This window comes from Pocillopora verrucosa, chromosome 9 (genome assembly GCF_036669915.1).
Source record: "Pocillopora verrucosa isolate sample1 chromosome 9, ASM3666991v2, whole genome shotgun sequence".
Taxonomy (NCBI): Eukaryota; Metazoa; Cnidaria; class Anthozoa; order Scleractinia; family Pocilloporidae; genus Pocillopora; species Pocillopora verrucosa.
The window spans coordinates 676,880-703,537 of NC_089320.1; the positions used below are offsets into that span (position 1 = coordinate 676,880).

A 26,658-nucleotide genomic window follows, 5' to 3' on the forward strand; every position below is an offset into this window, starting at 1 on the left:
CTGCTGATGCTTGATTGTAAGTGAGTTTAGAAAAACAAGTAATAAAAATATATATATCTCTGAAACCATAATTGAACCTCCTAAGGAAAGTTCAAGATATACACCATTTGTTGTAAGCAACAGATTTATTTGGATTCTGCAATTTCAGGACTAAACAACCATAAAATTAGATGTCACACAAGTTACTGGATAGCGCTGCTCCCATAGATCTTAAGATATTGTTCTTAAATTATCAACAGATGGATGCAAGGTCACCGAAGCTCATTGTATCGAAAATACACAGTTTAGCGGCGAAAAAGAATGTTAATCCTGGAAAACGGGCTCCTAGAAAGCAGACACCTGCAGACAAAAACCAAATTAATATTGTATACACGGTGAAGAAACCACGAGATGGATCGAAAATAGAAATATAAACAACCAGCCATCGTTAAAACTTGCAATTTGGTTAACTCAGCGTGAAATACTCGAAAAGTTATGGTTCTCTCTGTTTTTAGCGGTTTGAAAGTACAATCGCCGTACGACAAAGTTACAAAGTTTGTAGAAAGGTCGGACACCTAAGTGAACAGAATCCTTGTTTTTGCGAGGAGCTCTTGCGTTTATTAACAAAGACAACTGAAAAGTTTCCACATGGAAAAACACAGCTTGAAACATACAGGTACTTTGTGCTTTTTTCTTCACAGATGCATGAAAAGGAGATTGACTTAGAGACAATTGAAATATCTCACTTTTCCAACATGTTATTTCATAACTTGTAAACTTTTTTTGCAGTGGCAACCTAACTTTGGCAAAAAATTTCGTTTGGGCGGATTAAAAGGTAAATACACACATGGCAAACAAGTGCATTTATCGATGCAAATCCAACCGTTGGCTTTTGTCTTCACAGAAATGGAGAAAATCAATTTGAAAAGAATCCCTGTCTTGAAGGTTAATTTTGCATTATGTTTACATAAGTCATGGGAGGACGCGGTGACAGCTTCTGAATATTGCATGAATGTTTGTACAAATAAAATACCTTTAAAACGATATCAAATATTTCAAAAGTATAAATATTTAATCAACTTTGATTTAAGGAGGCAAAGTGCCTATTCGTCTGACACTTCTGCTTGCCTTCTCGACGGCGAAGTCCAAACCTAGGAGAACTTCCCTGGTAAGTTCAGTGGTAATTATTTGTACAAATTCTCAATGTTTTCTCGAAAGGAAAAGTTGTTATTTGCCATCATTTCCGATTGTTTACCTTTTTAAAGTAAATAGAGTGAAGATATTTTCCCGTTGCGGATTCTATTTACTCATATATATTGGAAAACAGTTTAATCTACCCTAGGCCCTAACGAGAAATATTTGAGAAAAACTCTCGTTGTTTTCAAACATTTTAATCCATTGACGCTGCAAGTGCAATGCTACACAAACGTATAAAGCTTGATCTCGAGTAAACGAGACCTCACATTTTCATCAGTTTAACCAGTTGAACTGATACACGAGGAAGAAATGGAAGCATGTTGTTTCGTAGATTAAAATGGCCGGTGCCAACATCAAACGGAAACTTTGGGTATTGTGATCGCATTACGAAAATGTAGGTGAACGATTTGTAGTAGTAAATACGACAAATATACTTTAGTGATATGCCCCAAACGTTCTTGATAGTAGACCGCGGCAAAATTTTTATTTACCGAATGACGTATCGCTAAAATCATAACAAATTTGTAAATTCGTGAAGCCATTGGCTTCGGGCATATGTCTACCCGCTCGCTGGTTTTACGGATTTACTGTTCATGAGCTAATAAATGATTTACAAAGCACTTCACCTGGAAAAGAGATATTATTGTCAATTAGCGCTGAAGAACATGTCTCAAAAACCTTGAAGAATCTCGCTAAATAATGCGCAAAAGTTATAAGTATCAAGTACGCTTTGTTTAATTAAAAAACCAATACAGTTTTGCAGATGATTTAAAACCAGAAGAGTATTAAGTTATTAAAAAAAACAAACTTGATTCATGAATGGCCTAGTAAACAGATAAAAACCACAAGCTTTTGGCGACAAAACAAAGGTGGAAACTTCACTAAAAGAATAAAAATATGCCATGAAACAGACTGAATTTTCTACACGAGGGGCCACTTGAGAGATTAGCGTAAATTCATTCATATAACCTGTGAGAGAATTCAGTGTTATCTTTCTTTGAGCACGTTCGAATTCCAAATGAAAACCAGAGGACAAAAAAAGCTCGGTAAACTGCAAACGCTCGCTAGTAGAATTGCCGCAAAAACTAACTGCTTACTTCTTGACTCTATAACAGAACTGAGAGGACCTCATAGGCAGTGCAGGAGTTGCGTGTTCATAAATGCTATTGCATAATACTGCTTTCATAGTGAACTTCGCAGCAGTGAAGCTATTGATCCACGCAACACACCTGTTACGTCGCGCCAGAGTCACCTGTTTAGATTTTTTCAACGCGTGCTTTTGGTAGCATTTTTAATCTAAAGATGGCATTTGGGGGATTAGTAAGGATAATGAGCGTACAAGAATTGAAGCTCTATGGCTTGGCAAGTGCCTTTGTTTTCGCATTGTTCGAGTGAAGTAGTTCTTGTTTCTTCATTACCCGTAGTGCTCAAAACGAAAGTGTGATTTACAGTAGCAGTCGAATTATTTAGCTTTCTCAAGAACTGGTTTTGGGTGGAAAATTAGTTCTTTACGAAAGCTTTATTAACACTTCCATTAAAACCCTTTCTCTTGGTAATCAAGGCTTTATGGTGGAAAATTAATTTCATTTATTTGATGTGCCAATTGTCACTCTCATGTACCAGCTATTAAATTTTTTTACCGTGGGAAAAAGTGTGACGAGTCGCAATTTCAGGAGAACAATCGGGGAACGCCTCTTGTCGAGAAACAGATAACGATTGTGTGCAATGGTGGAATCATATGATTGTGTTGTAATCGTATATGACAGTTTTAATTGTTTGAAGAACAAATTTATCTTGCGCTTTCTCGAAGTATTGTCTTACTGACAAAACTGAGCCAAGGAATTGACAGAATTTCCTGGAAACCGTTATCAAGATACATCGAAATTCAGGTCTATAATTCCTCATATCTTAACCGGAAACTTCGAAGGGGACTGGGTGAATGTAGGACTCGTGAAAATGTCGTCTACTTCTCACATGTTAGGTTGCACAAATTAGGTTACGCACTTTTAATCGCCTCTGAGCCTTTTCCTTTTTGAAAGCAAACGCCGAACAACTCGCCTGCATAAAATATCTCAACAAATTATGTCATTTCTTTGACACTGAATAACAACAGTTCGCTTTTAAAATATTAAGGGCAATTTATCTCTAACTTTTTTTTGAGATGATGGAACGTTAACATAAGAGGGAGAGAGAGAGAGTAAAGTCACAACATTTGTCTTATCTGGGAATTGAAGAGAAGATAGCAGGGAAGATAAATTTGTTTTGTTTAGACCGAAGGACTTGCGAGATGAAAAGAAACCATAAGCTGCGGGTCATCGGATAGACTGAAGGTTCTTTTTTTTCACAGATGAATATCGGGCAAAAAGATTTTCAACAGGATTTTAAGCGTTTGTTTGTTTGTTTCTTTATTATTTTTACATACACCATAGACATTATGAACAGTTTTGATGATTTTCTTTTCGTTGATCAACATTGAAATTTAGAGAAAGATAACATTTGACTCAATGGCTTATCAAGCGGAATTTCGAAATGAAAACAATGGAGATCGTTCAACAGAAATGGAAGCCAAAACAAGCGCTTGACACAACTGGCACAGGAAATATACCCTTGACGCTAATCGCTAACCTTGTGAGATAAATGTGACACGATAGGATCAGTTCTTCATGTCAGACACCCATTGATGTAATAAGAAGTTGCTGTATAAACAAACTCAATTTGCTGATAAGTTAAAACACACCTCCTATCAGCAAAGATAATACTGAGGAAGTAGAACATTAGCTGAGATATCAGCACCTCATTTTCACTTTGCCAGGATTTGTAACGCACCCAGGGAGATGATAAATCTATTGCTAACAGCTAATCAAGATTGCGCACTCGCCAAAGTTAACAAAACGAGACAAAATAAATAAATCAACACAGACTGGATAACATTGCTATCGTTTAAGAACATCTATTATTAAGTCATAAACCTTGAGACAGATCACCCACGTCGAATCAAGTTAGATGTTCATTTAGATGTCAAATTCAATTTTCTGTAACAAATGGCTTGGAAAAACAGGATCAGAGTTTTTGAGTGCAAGTGTTTCTGATATCATCTTCTGCCATTTTACATTAAAATGACACTCTCAGTGTTAAAATAAAGAATAACTCAACGAAATAATGTTATTGGGGTGAAAGGAAGAAAGTAAACGTAATCTGCCTCATACCAGTAAAAGGATACCTCATGGGAAGTTGCGTTGGTAGGTCACAGGAAGGCAGGAATTCTATTTCTGCTTCATGCACATCTGATAAGGCGTCGAAATACTTTGACACCGCACGAAGCCCTTCAAACATGAAAGACATTTTTTTCAAAACGATATGCTGTTATTGGTTAAGAATTGCCTGAGTGGCTCTCCGTCACAGCTTGCTCCTGGTGGGGCTTCTATACAAATAAACCCTTGTCCTCCTGTGATTTGACAGGTCGGAAGTCTGCACCCAACACAATATTTCCAGTCACATCCTCGGTGGCGAAGATTTTTATTCATTGGCGGGTACTTATTAACTAACTGTTAGGCGGAGAGACCTTGAACTTTGTCGATGGTGGAGCTGTTGCTTCCATTGTGTGGCTGTTAATAATATATTAACATCTTGTGTTGGATTTATTTAATGAGCTATAGAAGAGAGAGAGATTCGATTAGACGCTGAATTCCTCGATTTAGACATTGACGCGGTGGGTGCATACCATTTGAAGCAGTTAAGTAAAGAGGTGGGTCTTAGCGGAATAACTGTTTCAAGATTTTTTCACGAGCAGGACGGATTTCCGGAAACAATTAATGCGCTATGTTTATCGCTACATATTTCAGCTTGATATCAAGTTTTCACTGTTTAAAGTTTAGAAGAATCATTAGAGGCAGCTGCAAATATACGCTGCACAAAAGTAAAGGAATATACTGATATGCACTAAGGAAGTCATTTAAATACGCGATGTTGTTCCAATTCCAGCAGCGAAAGAGAAAAACCTGTTAGCTACGATCCGAAGTGTTCTCAGCAGCAACAGTGTATCTATCAGAATTTTTTTTTAGAAAGCTGACCAATTTAAAATAACGGGATAAAAATACCATATAACAGTCACTAATAGTGCGGAAAATTTATTTCTCTCGGGCCAATACAAAATTGAATTCATTACACGCCACGAAGATATCCTAAATAATCTCTCTAGAGGCAGTGAATGAAACTCCTTAAGTGCAGGAACTTATGTTTGTAAACACTTCTATTGTTTAGACTTCAATTTACACGGGTTATTGACGACAGACTTAGAGTTTATCAAAACAATTTAGAAGCTCCGTAGTCTTATTCGCCAGAGTAGCCAATAGTTTGCGCAAGCAATCGACCACCATTAATATTCAATTTGGATTTCATGTACCAGTTGATGAAGTATTATTCGTGTTTTGAATCGAAACAATAGATCACTATGGCCTACCTGATGTGCGTTTACTATAAACGTGAATTAATATTCACAGAAATCGAGGTTTCAAAACTGCGTGACCCCCACATAATTGACGACATTTTCTTCAAAATAGAGAGAGAGAAAGCTCAAAGGGTCGTTACATTTGTTGGTGCTTGCGAAAATTGGAACCCAAAGGTGGCAATGTAAATATTCGCGATTAAACACGTAGATGTGACAAGTATCCTCTATCACTTTAAACGTTATGCAAACAAAAGAAAACGAATAGTTGAGATTTGATCCACTAAATTTGGATCAATTCAGCATGAAAACGGGCTCGATTTCATATGCTCTAGGCAGGGGTCGGTTTTTGATTGATGGGGTCGAAACAAGAGCAACTTTTCTTTGCACTGCCTAAGGGAACGTCGCCACAGTGTAGTATTTTCTTCTCAGTTGAACGGATCGACTTGTAACTGCGGCTGATAAGCAAAATTAAAGACGAGTAACAAGTTGACTGACACTATGATGATTTGCTTGTCTAAACAAACAAGGTTAACAGGCATTATTTTCAACAGTTTTGTCTACAGGATCCCTGCATGTGAGCGAGCCCGCACTCAAGCAGACAAGATTAACTGACATTTAATTTGAACTTTCGAGAAACACAGATAACAGTGTCGACCGCAGTTCATCGCTCATTGGCGTCGATATAAGTGCTATTATTCGGCATGCTATTTCGAGGTTTGCGTTCATTAATCGTTTGGCAAACACCTGATCCTTATGTTAGTGTTATTGAAATAATAAGGCCTTGCAAAGTTCATGAAATAGTGTTTTTGAATCAAGCCCTAAGTAACCATAACATTGGCAATTGAGGAGCCAAAACAAAGGAAACGCATAAACATTTCACTAGCTTCCTGTGATCAAACGAAAGCGCCTAAAAGCCGAAAATAGCATTCAAAACCTTTCTCACCTCATAGAGAGTGATTTCTGACAGTTGGTAATGGAATCGGGAATTTTAAAGGTGCCAAGATTTCGCGAAATCGTATTCAATCCCCGCGCTTCTTACTTAATTATCATGTCCACGCCGAGGGCAATGCTGTCAACTTGGAGGGCTTGACAAACCGTAAATGCAATAAATGTTGGGAATACATAATCACTGTCCTGTAGTGAAATTTAGATTAGTTCAGTAAACAGAAACAGCAGGTTAACAGATAAACTTCCGCGGATTTCTACCGTCGCTTTCCAAAACCGGAATCTAGGCTTCAAAATTGGCGAAATTGCGTCCACTAGAAGTGCTTTCGCGAGTTAATAAAGTGCAGCGAAGCGTTGACTGATGCAATTTAGCATGCATTAATACACTAACTTCTACTACAAGCACATTTCAATTATATCCCACGCGAGCCAAGACAACTGTTGTTTCAGATGTAAATAATAGGGTAATAAATTGAAGCACCGCCAATCAGAATTCCCATTTCTAGAAACAATTATGTCTAGCAAGGACAGTAGGAGTACATCCCGTGGCGAAAATATCAGAGCGACCCCAATTGCTTCTTCAAAAGCTTCCCGGCCCTTCTCAAGGTTAACTGACTGGGTTAAATTGATTCGGTTCGCCTCAGTCTCGAGAAATTTGGCCACTTTCATATAGAGCGCAGTATTTTCCTCAACTGAAGATAAAAAAGAACCGGAGAAAGGTAAATGAATCTTCAGCATATATTTACAAAAAATATCATTGGGTTAACACTTATTTGGTTTCAACCAAATTCTCAATCGTTGTCAAGGCACAAAATTTTCGCATGACTTAATGAGCTGTCGCATGATTTTTATGACAAAGTTCGCGTGCTTTTTGCTACTCATTGGTGAAATAAATACACAGCTGTTTTATAGCACCTTTTTCTACTTTTGACACTGGAAACAATACCGGCATTTGCCTCGCGCTTCAGGTCAAATCTAAATTCGTAAGGTGAGATCGCATCCGCCTCGAACTTTTTCATACACAAACAAGTTGCTTCGATCTGATAAGACACAGGAGAGATGAACCTGGCTCTGAGAAACGAAGTTGACATTTGAAATCCATTTTTCTGCGAGTATTCTATAATTTACGAGATCCACAGCTGCTAATTTCCGGTAAACAGGAGCGTGATATGTCCATCAAAAAATGCGCACAGGTTTGTACTCTTGCTGAAGAGCTAAAAGTGTTCCCGTTGTGGCCTCGAAATAAAAATTTCCCTTACAACTGGAAATTGTTTGTTTACACTAAATTATAAATCTTTAACAACTCTTTAGAATAAACATTTTGAATGTACACAAACCTTAATAGTACCAGCAAATACTGTAATCAACCCTATAAGACCTTCATACGTGAAATATTTACTTTTGAGGGGGTTTATGATGTTACTGTTACTCTAAACTGTAATTAAAACCTGGGAAATAATAATGTTAAGCTTATCCTCGACTGCAACAGACTGAGTATTTTGAGCTTATCACGAAGAGCCGCTATCGCTTTTATGAAAGCCCGTTGACTCAATTCAGAACATTCCCAATCAAGTCAGGTCGTTTAAGTGATAAGAAAGCCGCTTGTGTGGTTTAATTCATGAATGTTTCGCGCGTTTTTGTAGGATACGGCTCGGTTGTCTGGCTCTCGCACCGCGCACAGGTGGAGCGAAATAAGCGTTCCTGTCTTCTGTTGTTGTCATGTTGTTTTCGGAGAAAGAGGAAAGCGCATTTGCATGGTACAGGACCCCAGCGTGGGGCAGCATTATCGCGAAAAAAGATTCACAGCGGGTAGTTTGTAATAATAAAAAATAAAATCTACATCGTATAATTAAAGCTAAATAGCCTGCACTTGGGCCAGACAACATGTGAATTGCTTTGTGCCTTTCAATTCCCCTCATCTGCCGATTGCTTCTCTCTGATTGGTATAGTTGCGAACCAGGTGTTAACTATGGGTGTTGGGAGGAGCGTTTCACTTTTCACTCCTCCTTGAAGATAACGGGAAAATATTTTCACACCTCGAGTGTAAATATACACTAGGAGTCAAGGTAGTTTGAAATTGTATACTCCCGAATATATGATAGAAAGGTAAACGAAATTTGGCATGGATGGTGTAAATAATAAAAGTGAATGGATAGAAACAATTAAGGGCCTAAACGGACAAGTAGCAGCTGCCAGAGTAGGTGGTCGCATTGCTACCAGACACATATAATGACAATTGACGCTTTGTACAGAGCATATGATTTGGTTCGCTGGACAAAAGATATCGTGATGTCAGGATATTTATAGAAAGTGATAGATAATGAATAGGCCAGCCAATGCAAGGTCATATCGACAAGACAAACCCCAAACAGTCTTTAGAATTTCTAATTTAAATATTATTGCCCCCGACCAGCCTCCCCATTCCAGAATGAACTCTGTCAAACCAAGCAAAATGGCCTCTTCAACCCACGACATGCACTAAGCAGCTACGAGCCTGAGCTCAATAAAGACGATAGCGACTCAATTCAAGTTGAGATCGAAAAAGCCGAAACTAAGGAGGCCTCGTCGAAAGACCCAATGTTAAGCCGCCGTACTCTTACGTCTCGCTGATCGCGATGGCGATTCGAGAGTCTTCAGAAAAGCGGTTAACCCCAATGGAATTTACCAGTACATTATCAGTAAGTTTCCGATTTTACGAGAAGAAATAAGAAGGGATGGCAAAATTCCATACGGCACAATGTGTCACTCAATGAGTGGTTTCATAAAAAGTTCCCCGAGAAGGCTGCTGGGGAGAGAAAAGGAAACTACTGGACCTTAGATCCAGCTTGCGAGGATATGTTGGAGAAAGGTAACTACCAGGCGTCCGGCGCCGCATGAAGAGACCTTACCGGCAACAACTCTGCAGCACACCAACGGACTGCTAACAGATCCGCGCGCCGGCATCGTATGGAAACTTCACATCGCTCCCAAGTGGTCAGCTTAATAATCCAGTTCAAAGTGTACCTCCTGCAGGAGGAACTGGCGAACTGCTCAGCCTGCTGGCCCTCTTTCGTACCCCGTGCAACCCGCCTCGTCTATAGTTCCCACCGGGGTATGCTGTTCAACCCTACATGAACGGGGATCAACTGTTGGAGTCCCAGTCCTCATAACACAGGTACTCTTATTCTACACAATCCAGAACCCGTGAATATCAATGTGGGTACGGAGCCGTGGCAATGCCCAGTGTAGGTTGTCGCAGACAACCTGATCATACAGCCTCAGTGCATGGCCATCTTTTTAGCTAATCCGTACTGGAATCCACCTGACAAGCATTCATATTGACTCTCAAACCACGTATCATCAGGGTAAACGGTGTGCGAGAGATTATTTGAGGAAAAAACGTTTTCTACGATCCTAGAGAATTTTATTTATAATGAAACACATAGAAATTACTCTTGGACCTGACTGCAAATAGAGAAATAAAGTACCGGAAACAAGCCTCTTAAAAAGCAAAAAAAAAACGCGAACTCAACCACCTCGAGTATGTACGCCTCCAAAATTATAGAGATTTCATGTATATATTTGAGTATATATTTACTTTTAATCATTAAATCAGAAGCCCCCTGATGATGGTAGCTGGGCATTCCAAACATTCAAGCAGTTAACCTTCCAGACAAATCAACATTGATACCAAATCTAATATTAGCTACGATAAAGGAAAAAAGGAATGAAAATTCTCCTAAGATTTATTCTTATTTGCGCACTGTTTTTCGAAATGCTCCGAAGTTCAAACTGAAAGTTGACGAGCTAGTAAATTCATTAGGTACACTTTTGTGAACTGTTTATTAGTGTAGAGTTTCTACTTCAGCGTGAATGCGTGAAACGGCCAATGATCTCTTTTGCCGCGTGAAGGTCTTTTATCGTTTAAACTGTAACTTGCAGTTACACTTATCAACAAGAGGATTTTGTCGATCTGTTCAACTCCATTTTTAGAATTTTGAGGAATTACCTCTAGTGTTTTGTTGACTTTGATTTTGAATAATTTTCTCCGAACCGGCGGTTACTCGCCACTTAAAAAGGTTCAAGGATGAAATGGAAGACAACGAACATTTTTGAAATAATTTATTTGCCGATGCGGCATTGTCCACTTTCTTTTCTACTGCCTTCAACGAAAATAAACTCATGGTCAGGGTTATCTGCCTGTTTCTTTATTTTCCTGGGTTAATGAAGGATAATGCCGTAAGAGCCGGTGTCCGAGGCTCAAGGTCGCATACCTCGGCAATGGTCCAATTTTAGTTACAACTCCACTGGGTGAGAAAATTCAATTATCGGCTTTAAATTCACAAGGTTGTATCACCCTCGAGGAAGGAATTTTCTAAAATGAGATAAGATTTCAAAAGTGGCAATTTTGCCGTTACACTGCACTTTCTCTGATAATGTTGGAAATTCACGACTTTGCATCGAGCAAAATTTTATTTGAGTGGCGGAGTAACAAAATAATATTTCTCTGATCTTGTAGTTTTTATCGTTGGTCCATTATCCTCCACTATTTAGTTTATCGTTGTCTTTCTTGTCTTCTACTCTGCTCTAGTAGCAAAGTTTATTAATCCAAATCAGTACCGCCAATGGGCAGGCAAATACTAGAGCAACCAAGACGGTGTTTGTTATATGGCTCTTGTTTGTATTCTGAACATAAACCATCCCTGAACTTTACGTGTTTTGACGTTAAATTAAGGTTTTTTCGATCGCTTATGTTAACCAAACTTTGTGTTAAATAGTTAGCGATTAAATTCGCGGACACTGACAAGGCGAGGGTCTTTGCAACCAGAAGTGACACGAAATTTGACACTGTTAACTTAATTTTAATGTTGTCAATACCGATGCGACAGTTTTGGTGCATTTCATTCGCGTGATTTTCCACTCAAAAAGTCTCTTAAATTACTTCATAAAATTTACATTCCGGTACACGAATCGACGCTCACAAACGCACCAAGTTTGCATTCGAGTGAAATTACAAGAAAATGCACTTTCATAGAAACGAAATTTTTCATACGTATGAAAACCTAAGTAGAGCATGAAAGTCGCCGACGAAGACTTCTTGTATTCAATTAACCACATATCCTGAGGCATTTCGGCGAGATAAGAGAATCATCATTTACGGTCGCTCGGCGTTCTAAATCACACAAAAGATCTCACGCAGACACGTGTGACAAATGCTTTTGCTTGCTCACAACTAAGTTCGCTTTTAAATATCATAATGGAAGTACTTGTTCTAAGTCGACGGAAGAAAATTCGTGAAAACGATAATTCCTTTTCCTAACAGGTGAATCATTATTTTGACCTTGCTGTTTCCGCAAACTTCTCTCTTATATTAGATGGGTGATGAACCTTAAAAAATATGTAGGGTGGGAAACTTTTCCGATCAGAACCTTTCCGAAACAGCTGTGATGGGCTAGACCTTAGTTTGGAAGGAAATGGAAAGGAAATGTTTCTGATTAAAGGATATATTGCATTTCCATGGATGCGAGAGAGTGCGCTACTATAGAAAAACCACTACGGGGTGCCTTCGCTCTGCGATAGCAGCTTGAAACTGCCGTAGGTTGATATCTCTCAGAAAGAAGAAGCTGTAGTTATTCCATGACCATACAAAACTTAAAGATTTTAGTGACCAAAGGTCTGCGACTTAGAAAAAAACACTGATTCAGCAGCAAACGATTGTACTCCCTAAGCCGGAGTCGAGTTAGGGATAAGGGGTCGGTTGTTTTCTGTTTCAGCGGCGGCGTTCTGTCAAGGCTTTGTTAAATTTGTCAATATTTGGACAATATCGCACAAACTGCAAGGATGGGTCAAGAGAGGCTGGTGATATTAAACTACATTTTTTTTTGATAGTTTAACCGGCTCTAATAGCCTCTGCAATGCGCGAGATAGTAGTCAGATCTCGATGTTGTAACGCGTCCATACAAGTTTCCTCGAGAGTCATTTTCTTATCTGGTAAGGCATAAACAAAAGAGTGAATGCTGCTGCGGTATGGCAACATTCATTAGATTTGGAAACCTAAAACTTGATTTTTAATCACTTCATGAGAGCGGAACAAAATGTTCGACCATTGCAGGTCCCATGTCCAAGTTTATTGATTCTCTCGTGGTCTGTTTATGGAAGTTTCCCCGGAAGTTTAGAAGCACCTGTAAACACACAGGGAAATTTCTTCCGATTAAGGACTATTTACCTTTTCACACCAAAGGATCAAAACTTTTTCCTAAGCGAATGAGTCTATTTTTTCCATTTTTGGACCACTTATAAAAAGTGATAATGCAAGATAAAAATAGTGAGTATTCTTTAAGATTTTGTGTTTATTTTCTTTTTCTTGCAATAGGTGGAACGGCGGCCAGGTTATTTACGCCATAGCGGCTTTTCAAATACTAGGTGGTCTCTAAATGCACCACACTTAAATTACACCCCCCTTAAATCCAAGTTGACTGAAATTCTCGCATCATCGAGGCGAACATCTCCTTAAAGAAATCGCGAGAGGACGTAACAAAGTAACTGCTTAAATAAAATCTGAAAAGAGGAAATGATATGCCTAGTCACTTCTTTATAAAGAAATTGAAGGACGCGAGGAAATTTTTTGCTCTGGTTTAATGTTTTAAGTTTTTCGCCGACAAGGAGAAAATTCACCTCCAAAACATAACATCGAGTATATTTGTGTAGAAGCCATTTTTCAATTGCCTATTTTGACGGCCGTCAAACGTATATTATCCAAGCTTGACAATGTTATTGATTCTAAGCTCTTTACTTTTTCTCTATTGTAAACATACCATACTCTGAAGTCACACAAAAAAAATGCGCCGGTCCTCGGAACAAAAACTCAGGACAAAAAAGGAGTAGTATTTCTCTGAAGTAATGTATGTCTAACGATTTGGAATCAAATGTATAAAACAAAGCTTGTAAATGAATACAGAAAAGGGCACATCTGTTTCAACTGGAGCAATATTCCTTTCAGTGATAAATTACATCTGTGTAAAGCAAGGAAAAAAACCTACCCAGGTTTAACCGATATCACCGTGGTAAATTGGCTAAGATCAATATCACCACAAGCGCAATCTTCCAAAACGCGAATGAACAGTAATTAGGGTGATCGCGTTACGGTTGTTTGAAAGTCTCAACATAATTTGCTGCTTTCAAAAATTTCAGGAAAAAGTTCATCGTTGAAGCAACACTCTGAAGATTTACCTAATTAAGCAACTTTTCTGCTACCGAACAAAAATATCATCAAAATTCTGAGTACAATAAATATTTTATTAAATTTAGGGTCTTCTTAAATAGTTTTTACTCTTCCTTTATCCTCTCGTGTCTTCGGCTTATTAACTGGTGGGAGAATATTCCGAAAAAAAACGAGGATTATCTTCCTGCTAATAATACAAATTGGGCACCTTATGGTGAGTTACAGTTATTGGGCTGCCGGTTATTCTCGAACAACTTTGATAGCCAGCCGCGTTCACCTAAGCGAAGGATGTAAACAATGGGTTTCTTTCGCTTTGATCGCAAACTAATTTAACAATGGGATAATCCTTAGACATTCTTGTTAACGATAAGTGAATGAAAAAGAAAATAATAATTGGGATTAAGAATGAGCACAAAGATACGAGCTGTTAAAATTGAGCCGTGAAAGGCGCTGAGTAGAGTTAAATTCTAACAACTGGGGTGTCACAGCACCGCGCGAAATTGATCTTATAGTTGGGTCCCTATTTGCTTAACTGGTACACTTGCCGAAAATGAAAACATTGAGCATTCATGCTAGCCAGTCGGGAAAAAGCAAACTGATAAAGAGTTCAAGAGCATCGAGTGATGATTTTTACAAGGCATATTAATGCTAGCAATTTGCAGTGTTCTGATTTCAGGCGGTTTCAATTCCAATTCATTCGATCTTTCGTGCTAATACGTAAAATATTTCTAAAGAGATAGCAGTAGCAAACTTCTCAGCAGGTATAAATCACAAGCGCCCAACAGTAAATGTTAATTTCGTACGATAAATCGCTTTAACATGGTATTAATCATAACCCTTTTTTCTTTCAGTATGTCTTTCTTTCCCTTACTGTAGCATCTGGTCTTTTACCCTTAGCATGCACCTCTTCCTTCACTTCAAGCACAGCGCGCACTATCTTTTATCAACAAGCGAGCGAGACAAAAGGGGTGCGTTTCGTTTGTCCCAGTGTCGCACCGATGCAAAACGTATCGCTTCAGTCAGAAGAGGGTTACCTTGAAACCACAAACAAACGCATGGCGGCGACCCCTTGAGTGCCCTACACGATGGTGTCTACACATTAGAATTACAAAACCGATAAGAAATTGGAATTTTATGACAACAAAGATGTAGCCAGTGGCAAAGAAAGACGAAATAGATCTTTCGTTGTACTATTATAAACTTTCAAATTTGCCAAGTTCGTTTGAAAAGGGGGGAAAATTGCTGGAGAAGGAAGACGCGGATTCAAATCTTCCAAAGACTCCGATCTGTTGTGTATTCGTTTGGTAAACCAAGAAGAACATCAAAAATACACGGACTGGCTGTTATTCTTTATTGAATTTACACAAGAGTTGTCTCATCCTGTTTCTCAATCGCTGTTAAATTGTCTGAACTTTTCACCCAAGCATACCGTTGACAAACTTTTCTGAAGACGGCGGTCAAACAAATTATTGGTTTTGTACGCTGTGATGTTTATGTTAATCTAAGTTATCATGCAAAATTAATTTTACCAGGCAGATTCCGCAATACAAATTCTATCCATGCTTATTGCTGTAGAGGACTCGCCATTCATTTATTACGATTTTAGCTGAAGCTGTAGATTGGACCTAATTGGTAATTTTCTTCGCGTCCAGTTTAAACATGACAATTGATGGACGATCGAGGAACAAATCGAGAACATCCAAAGCATTAAGGCACTGCACATTAGAACTCGTAATTGAAATGTTCAAATGAAATGAAAACGTAGGAACAAAGCTGTTGAACTTACCATATGAACTTAAAAATTAATTTTGCGCTTTCGTTTGGAAGGAGATCAAAGAGATGAAGATACCGCGTCACTCACCGCAGTTCATAGGCGAAAATGGTTAGTTCGATGCAAACAGCTTTCGGAAAAGCTGCTACGCACAAAACGAAAACAGGAAAGCGAATAAAGGTGAATACAATTAAGTCTGAAATAACAAGGCGCAAAAAAATTTCGAGACAAGAGAGCGGTCTTCGCGACTCGCACCACCACAGAATGACATGAAAGTTGAAATTGATTGCTCAAGCACCCGGCTTGTCGAGATACATTATCGGCTCGTAACCAAATAGCAAATAAGATTTGACAGTGAATACGTTACCAGTCTGCGATGAACCGAAGAAGAGAGACATATACATTTACTTACGACAGTTTTTACAGGATAAAACAATACAAATGCCTATTCACTACATTCGTCTACTTGCCTGTGAGCGACAAAATTGAGTGTAGTTTCAACTTGTTATCAGAAAAGATGAACTAGTTTCATAAACCGCGGAATCATTATTGTTTACTAGTTTTGTCGACATTCCACACAGTAAGCAAAGTAAACTGATGGGGCGCGAACACTGATAACGTGGTAAGTAAGACAATACATCTGAAAACAACACCATTTTAAACCCAGGGTAGACACGTTTCCCAGCAGTTATGGCGTCTGTATAACTCCATGTTTGGTTTGGAAAGTAACACCCAGCTATCAAACACTCGCCGAGCGATAAGAACTTAATTTCCGATAGAAATTGCACGAACAACAAGGGAATCGCCGCTTTTGTCAAAAACTGTTAAAATCAGAGAAATCACAAATGTGAAGCTTTACTTTTTGGTTATTCCTATTATCGCTATGATGAGATTATAAGATAACTCCAATCTTTGGCACAAATCTCCCAGACTGTGAATTTTATTTTGACTTTAACTTGATCGCCTTTAGTAAATTATTATAATTTGAAATTACTATGAAATCTTTCAAAGTCTAATTTGATTTTATTGCAACTCATAAAGGAGAGTCTGCGGCATTTGAACGCTTGAGGAACATTATCGGTAAATAAGATTGTAAAACTCGAAGTCTTTGTGTTCAGAAATTGTGCTCATTATATGCAAACCGTAAATTTATTCAGAACAGTAAAGAGGTCAGATAAATTGAAAAAGATCATGTTTCATTAATGTACAATTCCGAGCTCGGCAAATTGGCATAGCAGTCATTTAGCAGATAAGGTTTGACGCAAACTAGTGCGCCAAAAATTGTACCAAAACTACAAACTACGTTTATCCCGTTCATCGCTGTCTTCAGATCTTGAATATCTTCAATATAATTACTATTTTCAGTGCACAGCAGGAGTTTTATGAATTTGTATTTTAATTCATAGCGATATGAATTTTTACCACTTTTCGAAATGAACTGCCCAAATGATAATAATAAAAAGATATCGAGCGTATTTTTCTAAATTTTGCTTTCATCAGAGTATTGTATAACCGATATTAATCAGCATTTCGATCTATTTCAAGAGAAAAGATATCAGTATTTAAATATCGGGCTGTTTACATTGTTTCTTAAGAAAATAATGCCATATAAAGCACAGTTTGTCGTTACGTGAGCAAACAAACTTCAAACTTGAAAATAATCGTCAAGTAAAGTGAAAGTTGTTACATCAGGCGCAAATATTTGGCGACAAGAAGAGATAATCAATATGTGGTATTTGCGGATCCTTTGCAGGGAAATTTTCCAAAATTAAATCCTGTTTCACATCATGAATATTTAAGCCGGATACTTTGGGCGATCATTCTTATTTCGTTTGAGCAATTTCCGCAGTTTTAACAATATTTAATTAAGGAAAGAAGATAGAATTCACCAAAGCGAAGGGATTCGTAACTTTCAAAGACTAGCTGAACAAGGCATAGGATATTATTAGATTTACGTTATTTGCAATTATTGTCACCTAATGTTTTCTATCAACGTTGAGGACGTCAATAGACTTATCTCGAAAAAGATTCAATTGTGAAAAGATAAAAAAAAAAAAATAATGTACATATCTTTGTAGGGTAATAAAATTATATTTTCTTGTCAAAAGACTTTGTCCTTATTAAAACATGTTCTCAAATCCTCAGGATGATAGAGGGAATAGTTTACGTTAGCAGTCTAAAATCAACGCTTCTTACTTGTAAAGGAGTGAAGGGTATCTCCCTAAAATATACTAAAAAAACTGGAAGAAATAAAATTAACTGAGTTTTAGTTGGACATGTGTCCAAGATAATTCCAGGGTGTGGTCACTTCTGTAAAACCGAATTGACAATTTCCATCAGAAGTCTTACCCCCTCAAACCTAGACAGTATGAATGAAAAATTCTCATAAAACAAACGAAGCGAGGGGAAGAATTTTCATTGCAAGAAAAAAACATATCCGAATGGGGTCATAGATACCTCCTCCTTAAAAAAAAGAATGTAGGGTGAAGAACAAAGTAACATACCTCTTTACCCGAACATCCACCTAAAAATTCGGTCGGAAAGCTCTTTCTCCAAACAAACTGATACAGCATGTTGACATGATTGATCACATTACTACAAAGACTAGATTCTATGTCAAAAGAGCTTTAGTAAGATGGAAACAAGAGACACCTCTGGAAACTAAAAAGGCCGAAACTGCTACAAAATCGATGCTAGTAATTAAGAGGAACAGATAGCAAACTTGAAATTGAGTTATGGAGGTTCTTGAGATTTACTAAAACAAACTAGTTTTAAATGAGAAGAGAGAGAAGTAAACAGAAGAGGTAAATGTGAAGCAAAGAGAACCATACGCCACGCTAAACCGACCCATCGATCATTAAACAATACAACATTTGACGGAATGCCCATGATCATGCTGCGCTATGTTTTCAACCCAAGCTTTCCAAAACAGCAGCATGCACCACTCCAGGTGTGTGTGGTAAAATGTTTTTCTTTATTTCTATGTGTGTACCAAGACTTTAAATAGTCACCAAGTTACTTAACCGAGGAATAAGTCAGAATGATTCGCGCAGTACGGACGAAAGTTGGATGCATCTGACTGCGTGTGGAAAATGATTCTGCAGAGCGTCCCGAAAATGAGATAAATTATAAGGTAAGATGTTCTTTAATGAGTGATAGGCAAGCAGCGCTAACTCGGCAAGAAAGTGATGTTAGGAGATGTAAGATCTTCAAGAAATGTCCAAGATTCCCATCACTTAGTCCAACCCCAAAAGATTCATGACACATGTCAGTTCGTAATGAAAAGAAACGGGTGACATACATACGCCCTTCACGTGTAACACTTGTCTACGAGGTGACACTCTGAAATCACTTTTAAACTATCTAAAAGAACAGGCAAAGTGACACCAAAAGGGGCATTGAAGTTTTATATGTTGCACAATGATTTTTTCTCTACTTTTGGAGTTACTAGAGATAAAAAGATGAGGTCTGTTCTTAACAGTCCTTAACAACAATAGTATCATCGGGCGAGACCACTGCTGGACGTATCGAGGGAATTGTGAAAGAATTCTTTCTGCCGGTGGCAAATCCTTTCATCAGTAAATGTTCTTTCATCAGTAAAAGTTTCAAAGAATCTCCCTGGTAATACTGGAAGCGAAAGGTTTCTTTTACTAGTGCCCTGTTTATTTTATATCTGTTATCTATTCTCGCCGAATATTTAGGATTGAAGACTCAACATTATTCCAGTAACAAAACTATTATTGTAAGGTAGTTAGTCAGTCTGATATACCTGGTTTATTGTGTACAGTATGTTCTGTGTGTACGACTTTTGTACGGGCAATGGTTGTAATGTGGCTGCTAATGTAAGTAGTCTTTCACAAATCTATAGCTGGAGGGAAAACACCTTCGGTATCGAGGCGTGTAAGTTACGTTTCTTGCCTTAGATATATGTTAGCAGATGGAAAACGAACGGACAATGCTTTCCATTTCGCTTAACACTCATGGTCTGGTAACCAGAAGGATAAACAACAGGTTCCACGGATGACATGTCTTTCATTAGGACTCTTATTACGTTCCTTTTGTTGGCCTCTAGCACAAAACACGTTGAACGACATTTCTATTGGCCTTTTCTTCTCAGTAAGATTGAATAGCCTTCCATTACGTGGTTGAGTGCTTATGCTTGATCTAACAATGAATTACTAGCTAAAGATTTATCGTATACAACAATCTTGACTCAGCTGCTGTGATTTATATCCCAGTTTGCGTTTTATGCATTTGGGAACCAAAGTACCGAACCTGAAGGGAGCGTTTGGCTACGTATTAACATAAAATATATCGAAGACAAATTATCTGAGCAAAGGCAAGGTTCGTGTCTTTTGCCTTGCTTAAGCGATCATTTTTAAAAACGCCATTTGATATCCAACAGTAGAACAAAGAACAGGCAGTAAATAAAATCTCAGCCCCTTAAAATCGTAAGTCGGTCTGCTTTGACAAAGATAACGAAAAAGCAATATTTACTTAACAGTGCTACTTGAAAAAGCAGTTTCTTTGTCGCACCAAATTGCATGTTTAGAGAGGTTACCGGAAATTATTTACTTGAACCAATTCTTCTAAAACTTAAAAACCCATAGTTTATTTAGTGCTTAGAAAGGTTTTCTAAAACATCATACATAATAAAGCTATGTAGATGAAAACATCCAGGCACTCACTTTACCAAAGTATTGTCTTAATTCTGTTCTCCGAGAATTAAACAAAGCTGTGAATATATCCCGTCCTTATCGACATTGTAAGACGTTTTATGGATCGATGTGATATGATTTTTTCTGAAAAAAAAAATTCCATATTTTGGGTGAAGTGAGTAATGAAAGAATCGCGGTTATGGCGAAGGAGTCTCTCCTTACAAAAAATATCAAAGGAAATCTTTTATTGCCGAATAGACAGCCTCTTTTGCTTGAACAAAAACCAAACATAGTCCACTTTGAGTGAAGTCTTCTGACTAATAAACAATTAGTGGTTATGTAATGAAAGGTGTTACGCGGGTGCTATGCAAACGATAATTTCCTCCTTCCTAGATTACGAAATGTTTTGTTATCCGAAAATATTGGAAACGTAATGACAAATAAAGGGAATTCCAAAATTTCAGGCAAAGCGCGAGTGTAAATTTGGCACCGGCGGGTAATGATTAGGCTACAAATGCAAGTGAAAAACTGCGATTTTTCAATAACAGTTCGCCATGTTATGCACGCTATTTTTTTTTAATTACCTACGTTTCGGCATGTTTTGAAGCTAAAATGGCAAGAATTATCAGACAACGAGGCCGTGTGTTTAAGAACTTCTGAATAGTGGGCGAATAATTAACACCGAAGAAAATGGATTGGAAATGTAAACAAATGGGCTGAAATTTTCTTCTCAAACAAGGAGAATATGAAAATGTATATCAACAAAGTAATAACTTGAGCTATCAAAAACTTCATCATGTATTGAAGAGTGTACAAACGCACACAAACAGAAATAAATTATCTTCCTGACGAAAAAATTTTTTCTCCCCATTGTGCACTAGAACTTGGTGAAAAAATATCCCGCTTCGCTCTTTTTCTGTAAACACATATTGTCTTGTGTCTCGAGTACTTTTGTGAGGTTTTCAGGCAAACATGTCCCTGACCAAGGCCAACAAAAGAAACATAATATAAACAGCTTTTGCGCAGCATATGAAAGTAAAAATAGAGACAAAGCGGACGGATGACAAAATTCGGCACCTGCTGAAGTAAATGTAACAAGATACCTCCTACAAATATTGAGCTTACTTTAAGATCTTGGCATGAATCAGCGAGTCGAGTCTTGTGGTCCTCGATAGAAAATGTGGACAGATCCAAAAAAATGCTAATAAATGAAATTAGCGTTTAAGAGTGTGTCAACTAAGTTAACATCATTCCTCTAGCAGATGACAAGGTTAGATCTAAGAGCTTGTTGTGTGTGACCCGTGTTGTTGAAGAAGCGTGAGATGCCTCAGAAAAATTGTTTGACTTCGGTGAAACGTTCAGAAAATGCAGTGCAAGATAAAACGAAAATATGTCGACTTACGATAGGTTATCGGGCGATTTCAAGTCTCATTCAGCATTTCCTGTGACGAATTAAAGCGGACCGTTTTGCAAACGCTAACCTTTCCACTACAATCAAAATAAGAATATTCTTGAAATAATCTAAACGTGTTTAATATAACTTGAACTTGTTTTCATCAAGAGCTGCTAATTATTGATGGCTTAAAATACTTATTTTCTTTTCTGACATTGAAACAAAACAGCACCGAGAAGAGGCGCCGCAATGACAGTAGACGAGAGGAAAGTTGCTCACTATTAGTATCGTTTCCAGCACACGAAAGCACATGGATTCTCCATCCGACAGTGATAATTTAAAATTCTTGAAAGCTCAAAGAAGTTGTCCTCGAAACAAGCGGGAAAACCACAATCACAGGGTTACAGTTTTAAGACGTTAGAAGGTAAAACTGATCCTGCGGTCAGAAATCTCGCCATAGGAACCCTTGACCTTTTCATAATACACTGCAGACACAAATCTTGAAACTTAACGAGGAAAACGTAACACAGGAATCGGAAAGAAGAAAAAAAATACGTACAAACAACGACGCAGGTGTAATGTAAAATGTATTTGACCGTTATGGTAACGAATTGAGTCACACATGGAATGTAAAAGTGGTCGTACACTAAGCCAAACCTCTTTTAAAAATCGTTACTTTGTGAAGGAAGAGAGTAAAATACTATTATATCCGTGAATTTAAAACAATTGTCTTCCGGCAATTTTTCAAGTACTTAATGTATCTGAATCTAAGTCCTCTCCCAAACGCGTTTAGAATTTACTCGCTTCACACTGATTGAGGGTTAAGGATATCACTTTCATAATCCTCTTTGTCACGGTTTAAGCAGATCTCATTCAAGGCTAACTGTTGGATGCCTACATTTCGCCTTAGTACATAACTCGCTTGGATTAGAGCTTTTTAGGTATTAAGTCGTATTTGTTCGCACGGCAATAAAAATCACAGACGCTTGTCTGATTTTGTTATATTTACGTGCAGGTATTTTTATTTTTAGGAATTAACTCTTCCAAAAAGATTTAAAATTGTCAAATAAATGTTTCTCTCGAATGACGCACAGGGAACTTAATTTCGCCAAAGCATGAGGAGAAATGAAATTTTCAATACTGAGAGGACATAACGTCGGTGATCTCTGGAAGTAAAGAACCCTCGTATGCAAGCAACCGAACAATGCCATGACTGCAAACAAAAAACAGTCTTACGACTAATGGCTTTCAGAAGATTACAACAAATTAGTCGGGAAGTTATAAGAGCGAGGAGAGATACGGAGTTTTCAGTCAAAGAAGGAGGGGGAGATGTTTTAAAACAGAGTAACAATTTAGCGAGGAGTTCGAAGCCCGAGCCAAACTTGCACTAGATAATAAAATTTACAAAGGAAAACTGTAAAGAATATAGGCAAATTTATTTCGAGTTTTCCTGTAATGGTAAGTAAAACTATCAAGTTGCTTGTAACATCTTATAGCGTGATTAAGGGCCATGTAGTATAGTTTTATCAAAATTTATAAAGAGAAGTGATTCATGTAAAGGAGCCCTAATAAGACTGCTTGATACTAAAACACGTTTGGAAAAAGAGTTCTGAACACCACTTACATTTCATTTTGCTGAGATGCAAATTTAGGACAGAAGTTTTACATTACTTGAAACGAGAGGGTGATGTATACCCTGGGGCCAAGTTTGTTTTGTCGGAGGCAAAATAACTGTCCTCGCAAAAGAGTTCCAAAGAAAAAACTTATTTCTTTTATGATCATATTATTTACAAAGGCTTTAAGAGTCAATTTCTGGAAGAGTTTGCAAATATTTTTAAGATTGTAATTCATGCATTGTAAGATTGTACTTCATTCATTAAAGTCTTCAAGTGATAGATAGTCAGCGACGAGCTTTCGAGAAGGGTTTGATTTTATCTCAGCGTCATATACTCATCTCATCCTTAGTCGTTCGATGCCAACAGGTTTTTTAAAGGTGATCCACGAGTCCAAAGACTGTGAGTGCTGTACCCGCAAATTTTTTTATGCTTTTAGATACATATCTAAGCGGCCGTTATTTCGTTGCCTTTGGGCAAATCAAGCGATGCTATATTGCAAAGCTGTCGATAAAATTGCACTTGAATTTGTCGGTTTCCCCTCAGCATTAATTACGCTACACACATTCAAATTTAAGAGTCTAACTTTTAGATCGGACCCCTTGAGAGCACTATTAAAGTATTGCATGATACTTGAATGTATAGATAAAAAATGAGTCGAAAAAGTGCTCTTATTTCCACAAAATCACCTAACGTTTCCTTCATCAGCAAATAACAAGCCCCTTATCATGATGGACACAACTCTTACGGCGATAAGCTAAAAGCTACGCAAAGAAAAGCTGGCAATGTTTTTTTTACGGGTTTCATCGTTCACCTTGAATCTCTCCCCACAATGCCAGCTTGTTTACGTTGGTTGTAAAGCTAAGGAAAACAATAAAGTTAGCTGTATGTTGCCGTAGAAAACTGAATAGAATTATTTCTCGAACTGATTGACATAGAATAGACCGCCGCGCGAATAAAAATATTGTGACACTTCTTGGAATGAAATTTTTATGAGTTTCATAGAAAGCTGTAAAAGTAGATCTCATTTGTTTTTTGCAATGAAAAATTTTCCATTTTCATTCTTTCAACTGAAACCATTCTTTTCTATTTCCAGGATGTACTTGAGGGACCCAGAGGTTTGGAACGGAAAATTCAAGGCTCCCAAATGTTTCAAATGTGAAACCTAGTGGGTGATGATAGTTGCAGAACTGTAAGCATTGAATAAAGTGCAACTGTTTTACAGTGATTTGTTTCATCTCACAGTAGAATGGTGTTCCTTCCATTATTCAAATCAACGTTTTCAGTGTTCGAGAAGCAAGCCCATCTCTGCTGAATTTTCCAACCAAGTTAAGCTAAAAGCTTCCATCTGGAAGTGTGGCCTCTTTGTCAACGACAGTAAAAGTGTTCAGTTGAAAACCTTCGTAAGTGCTGAAAAATGGGAAAAAGGGGCTACATGATATGGGTCAAGACTACAAAAGGTGAATAAGGCAGTCAAATCATATCTGAAGTCTCAATTATGTTTGCTAGTCTTGAATGTATTGAAGGATAATTTTTTATCGAACGACTACAGAAGGTCGACCGATGTATTATTTTCTCATGGCTTCATAAGGAAGGCTGGAACTTGATAAATATCTGCTAAAAGTAATCGTAGAAATGGACCACTAGTGAAGTCTGTCCACGATGCAGTTAGCCATTGTTTTTACTCTTCAAGCTAAATCTGCAATTCTTCACAGAGCATGCTTTTTTTATATTTAGGAAGCTGGCTATATATCATTGGTGCTACAGAGTTTGGTAGTCGAGGAGAGCTCTTGTAGTGGCAACTATGTTATGGCTATTTTAGCCTTGTATAACTTAGAAACACATTAATTGTGTTGATAACATTAAAGGACTACAGCAAACAGAAATGTCAAAATAGCATTCACATTATCTGATTCCCAATTTGCGCGAATTGCGTATGATGTCAAGGCTGTGCCAAATTGCCCCTTTAAGATGGATTGTCGGCTGTCGTTGTAGTCAAAACCATCGGAAAGGTTCCAAAAATAAATTTTAATGCTTCCTTTAAAAGCAATCATAGGAATATTCATGTATCCGAGTACAAAATCCCCTCGCCTACGAACGGCTGTTTACATAGCCAAATGTAAACAATCTTACCGACGGCAAAATATTTTTAGTCGGTCTTAGAAAAGTGAATTGATGTTTGTATTTCATCCGGTTATTACAACAATTAAAGTAATGGCTGTTTGTGTAGTGTGGTATATTGCTTGGGTCAATGAATAACGTTTGAGTGACAATAAGGTCGTGATATGGAGGAGTATATGGGCTGATTGATGGTTAAATCTTTGTTGCGAGTTTAAAAGGAAAAAAAGTACATTGTGTTATAAGACGACTTTCTTCCCAGGCGATCCAAATGCATTGCGGGGTGTAACGCGAGCGAATCAATTTATCTCGTAAAATCAAACCAAAATCACTGCTAAGAAGTGCTATTCGACCCGTCTTGTTACATTTTGTAGTCTATACAATATTCTACTTATTTGACAGTCATGGCAGATAATGGCTCGCACAAAGCAAATATCTAATTCGCATAAGCATCACAGACATTAACGAAGAAGCGATAAAACTTTCATCAACCACTCCTTGAATATCATATTAAAATTTACAATTTATTTGAGGCCATGCGAGATAACACTACTAAGAACTTCCACACGATAGCCGGTTTTATTTATTTTCACCGGTACATGTAAGGAAGAAAATGAATTCTCGCTTCTCAGTAATGTAACTTTGGACATTATAAGAATACGCCATCAATGTTTTGCCTCCCAGCTGAGCGGAGGGTTTTGCCCAAGCGGACATTCAAACCACTAATTCATCTTCGAGCCAAAATGTGCTGCGTTGACAACCAATTTTAGCCGCCGGCGATATTTTCCAATTTTCGTTATCTCGCATTTCTTTTAGAATTGCCTTGTAGGGTGCCACAGAAAAACGTAATTATGTTGCAGGTCGAACTCAAGGAAAATGAATAACCTTGGCAATAGCGACCTCGTTGAATTTGTCAGAGTTTTTAATTTGGCTTTCTGGGTTACTTTCAAATTCTCACCGCAGGCCAGTCGCTTACAAATTAGAGTGTTTGAATTCATCTTTGTCTGCAAATTATTTAAATCTGAACTGACACACGAGGTGTTCCAATGTAAAGAAAGGAACGCACAGCGTTGCGGCTTCTTCAAAGAAACTCTGTTCGCGATCAATTAAACAAAGAAATACAAAATTGGGAGACTTTCTTGATTTCGTAGTTTATTTTTGAGTGAAATGAAAAGAGAAAAGCATGCTTTACTTTCCTAATGATGTCCACTATCTGGAAAAAATAAAAGGTGTACGTTTTAAAGAAATATGTATATTTTTTAATTTGAGGTTTGCCGCAAAGGTGGAACACAAAATAGCAGCATTATCCAAGATACCGAGTTTGGTGTGGAAGATT

At 37.7% G+C, this 26,658-nt stretch overlaps 2 long non-coding RNA genes, 1 other non-coding gene and 1 pseudogene across 6 annotated transcripts in view; 3 read left to right on the plus strand and 1 right to left on the minus strand.

The window, feature by feature from the left end:
* Positions 1-256: 256 nt before the first annotated feature.
* LOC131788653 (uncharacterized) lies at positions 257-3,747 on the plus strand. The gene is made up of 4 exons (XR_010718839.1): positions 257-655; positions 769-814; positions 1,071-1,147; positions 3,660-3,747. It is a non-coding gene; the product is annotated as an uncharacterized protein (transcript).
* Positions 3,748-4,324: 577 nt separating this feature from the next.
* Positions 4,325-26,658, minus strand: part of LOC136283557 (uncharacterized) — a 29,520-nt gene continuing 7,186 nt past the window's right edge. The window contains exon 4 of the long non-coding RNA XR_010718838.1: positions 4,325-4,826. This is a non-coding gene — a long non-coding RNA (uncharacterized lncRNA). The remainder of the gene's footprint in view (positions 4,827-26,658) is intronic.
* LOC136276774 (forkhead box protein L2-like) lies at positions 8,997-14,063 on the plus strand (annotated as a pseudogene).
* LOC131788655 (uncharacterized) lies at positions 18,538-25,090 on the plus strand. 4 transcript variants are annotated; one of them, XR_010718837.1, is made up of 3 exons: positions 18,538-18,673; positions 21,821-22,015; positions 24,301-25,090. It is a non-coding gene; the product is annotated as an uncharacterized lncRNA (long non-coding RNA). The 4 variants fall into 4 exon arrangements; XR_010718836.1 differs by lacking the exon at positions 18,538-18,673 and adding an exon at positions 21,173-21,468 and having other exon boundaries at positions 21,821-23,049; XR_010718835.1 differs by lacking the exon at positions 18,538-18,673 and adding an exon at positions 21,173-21,468.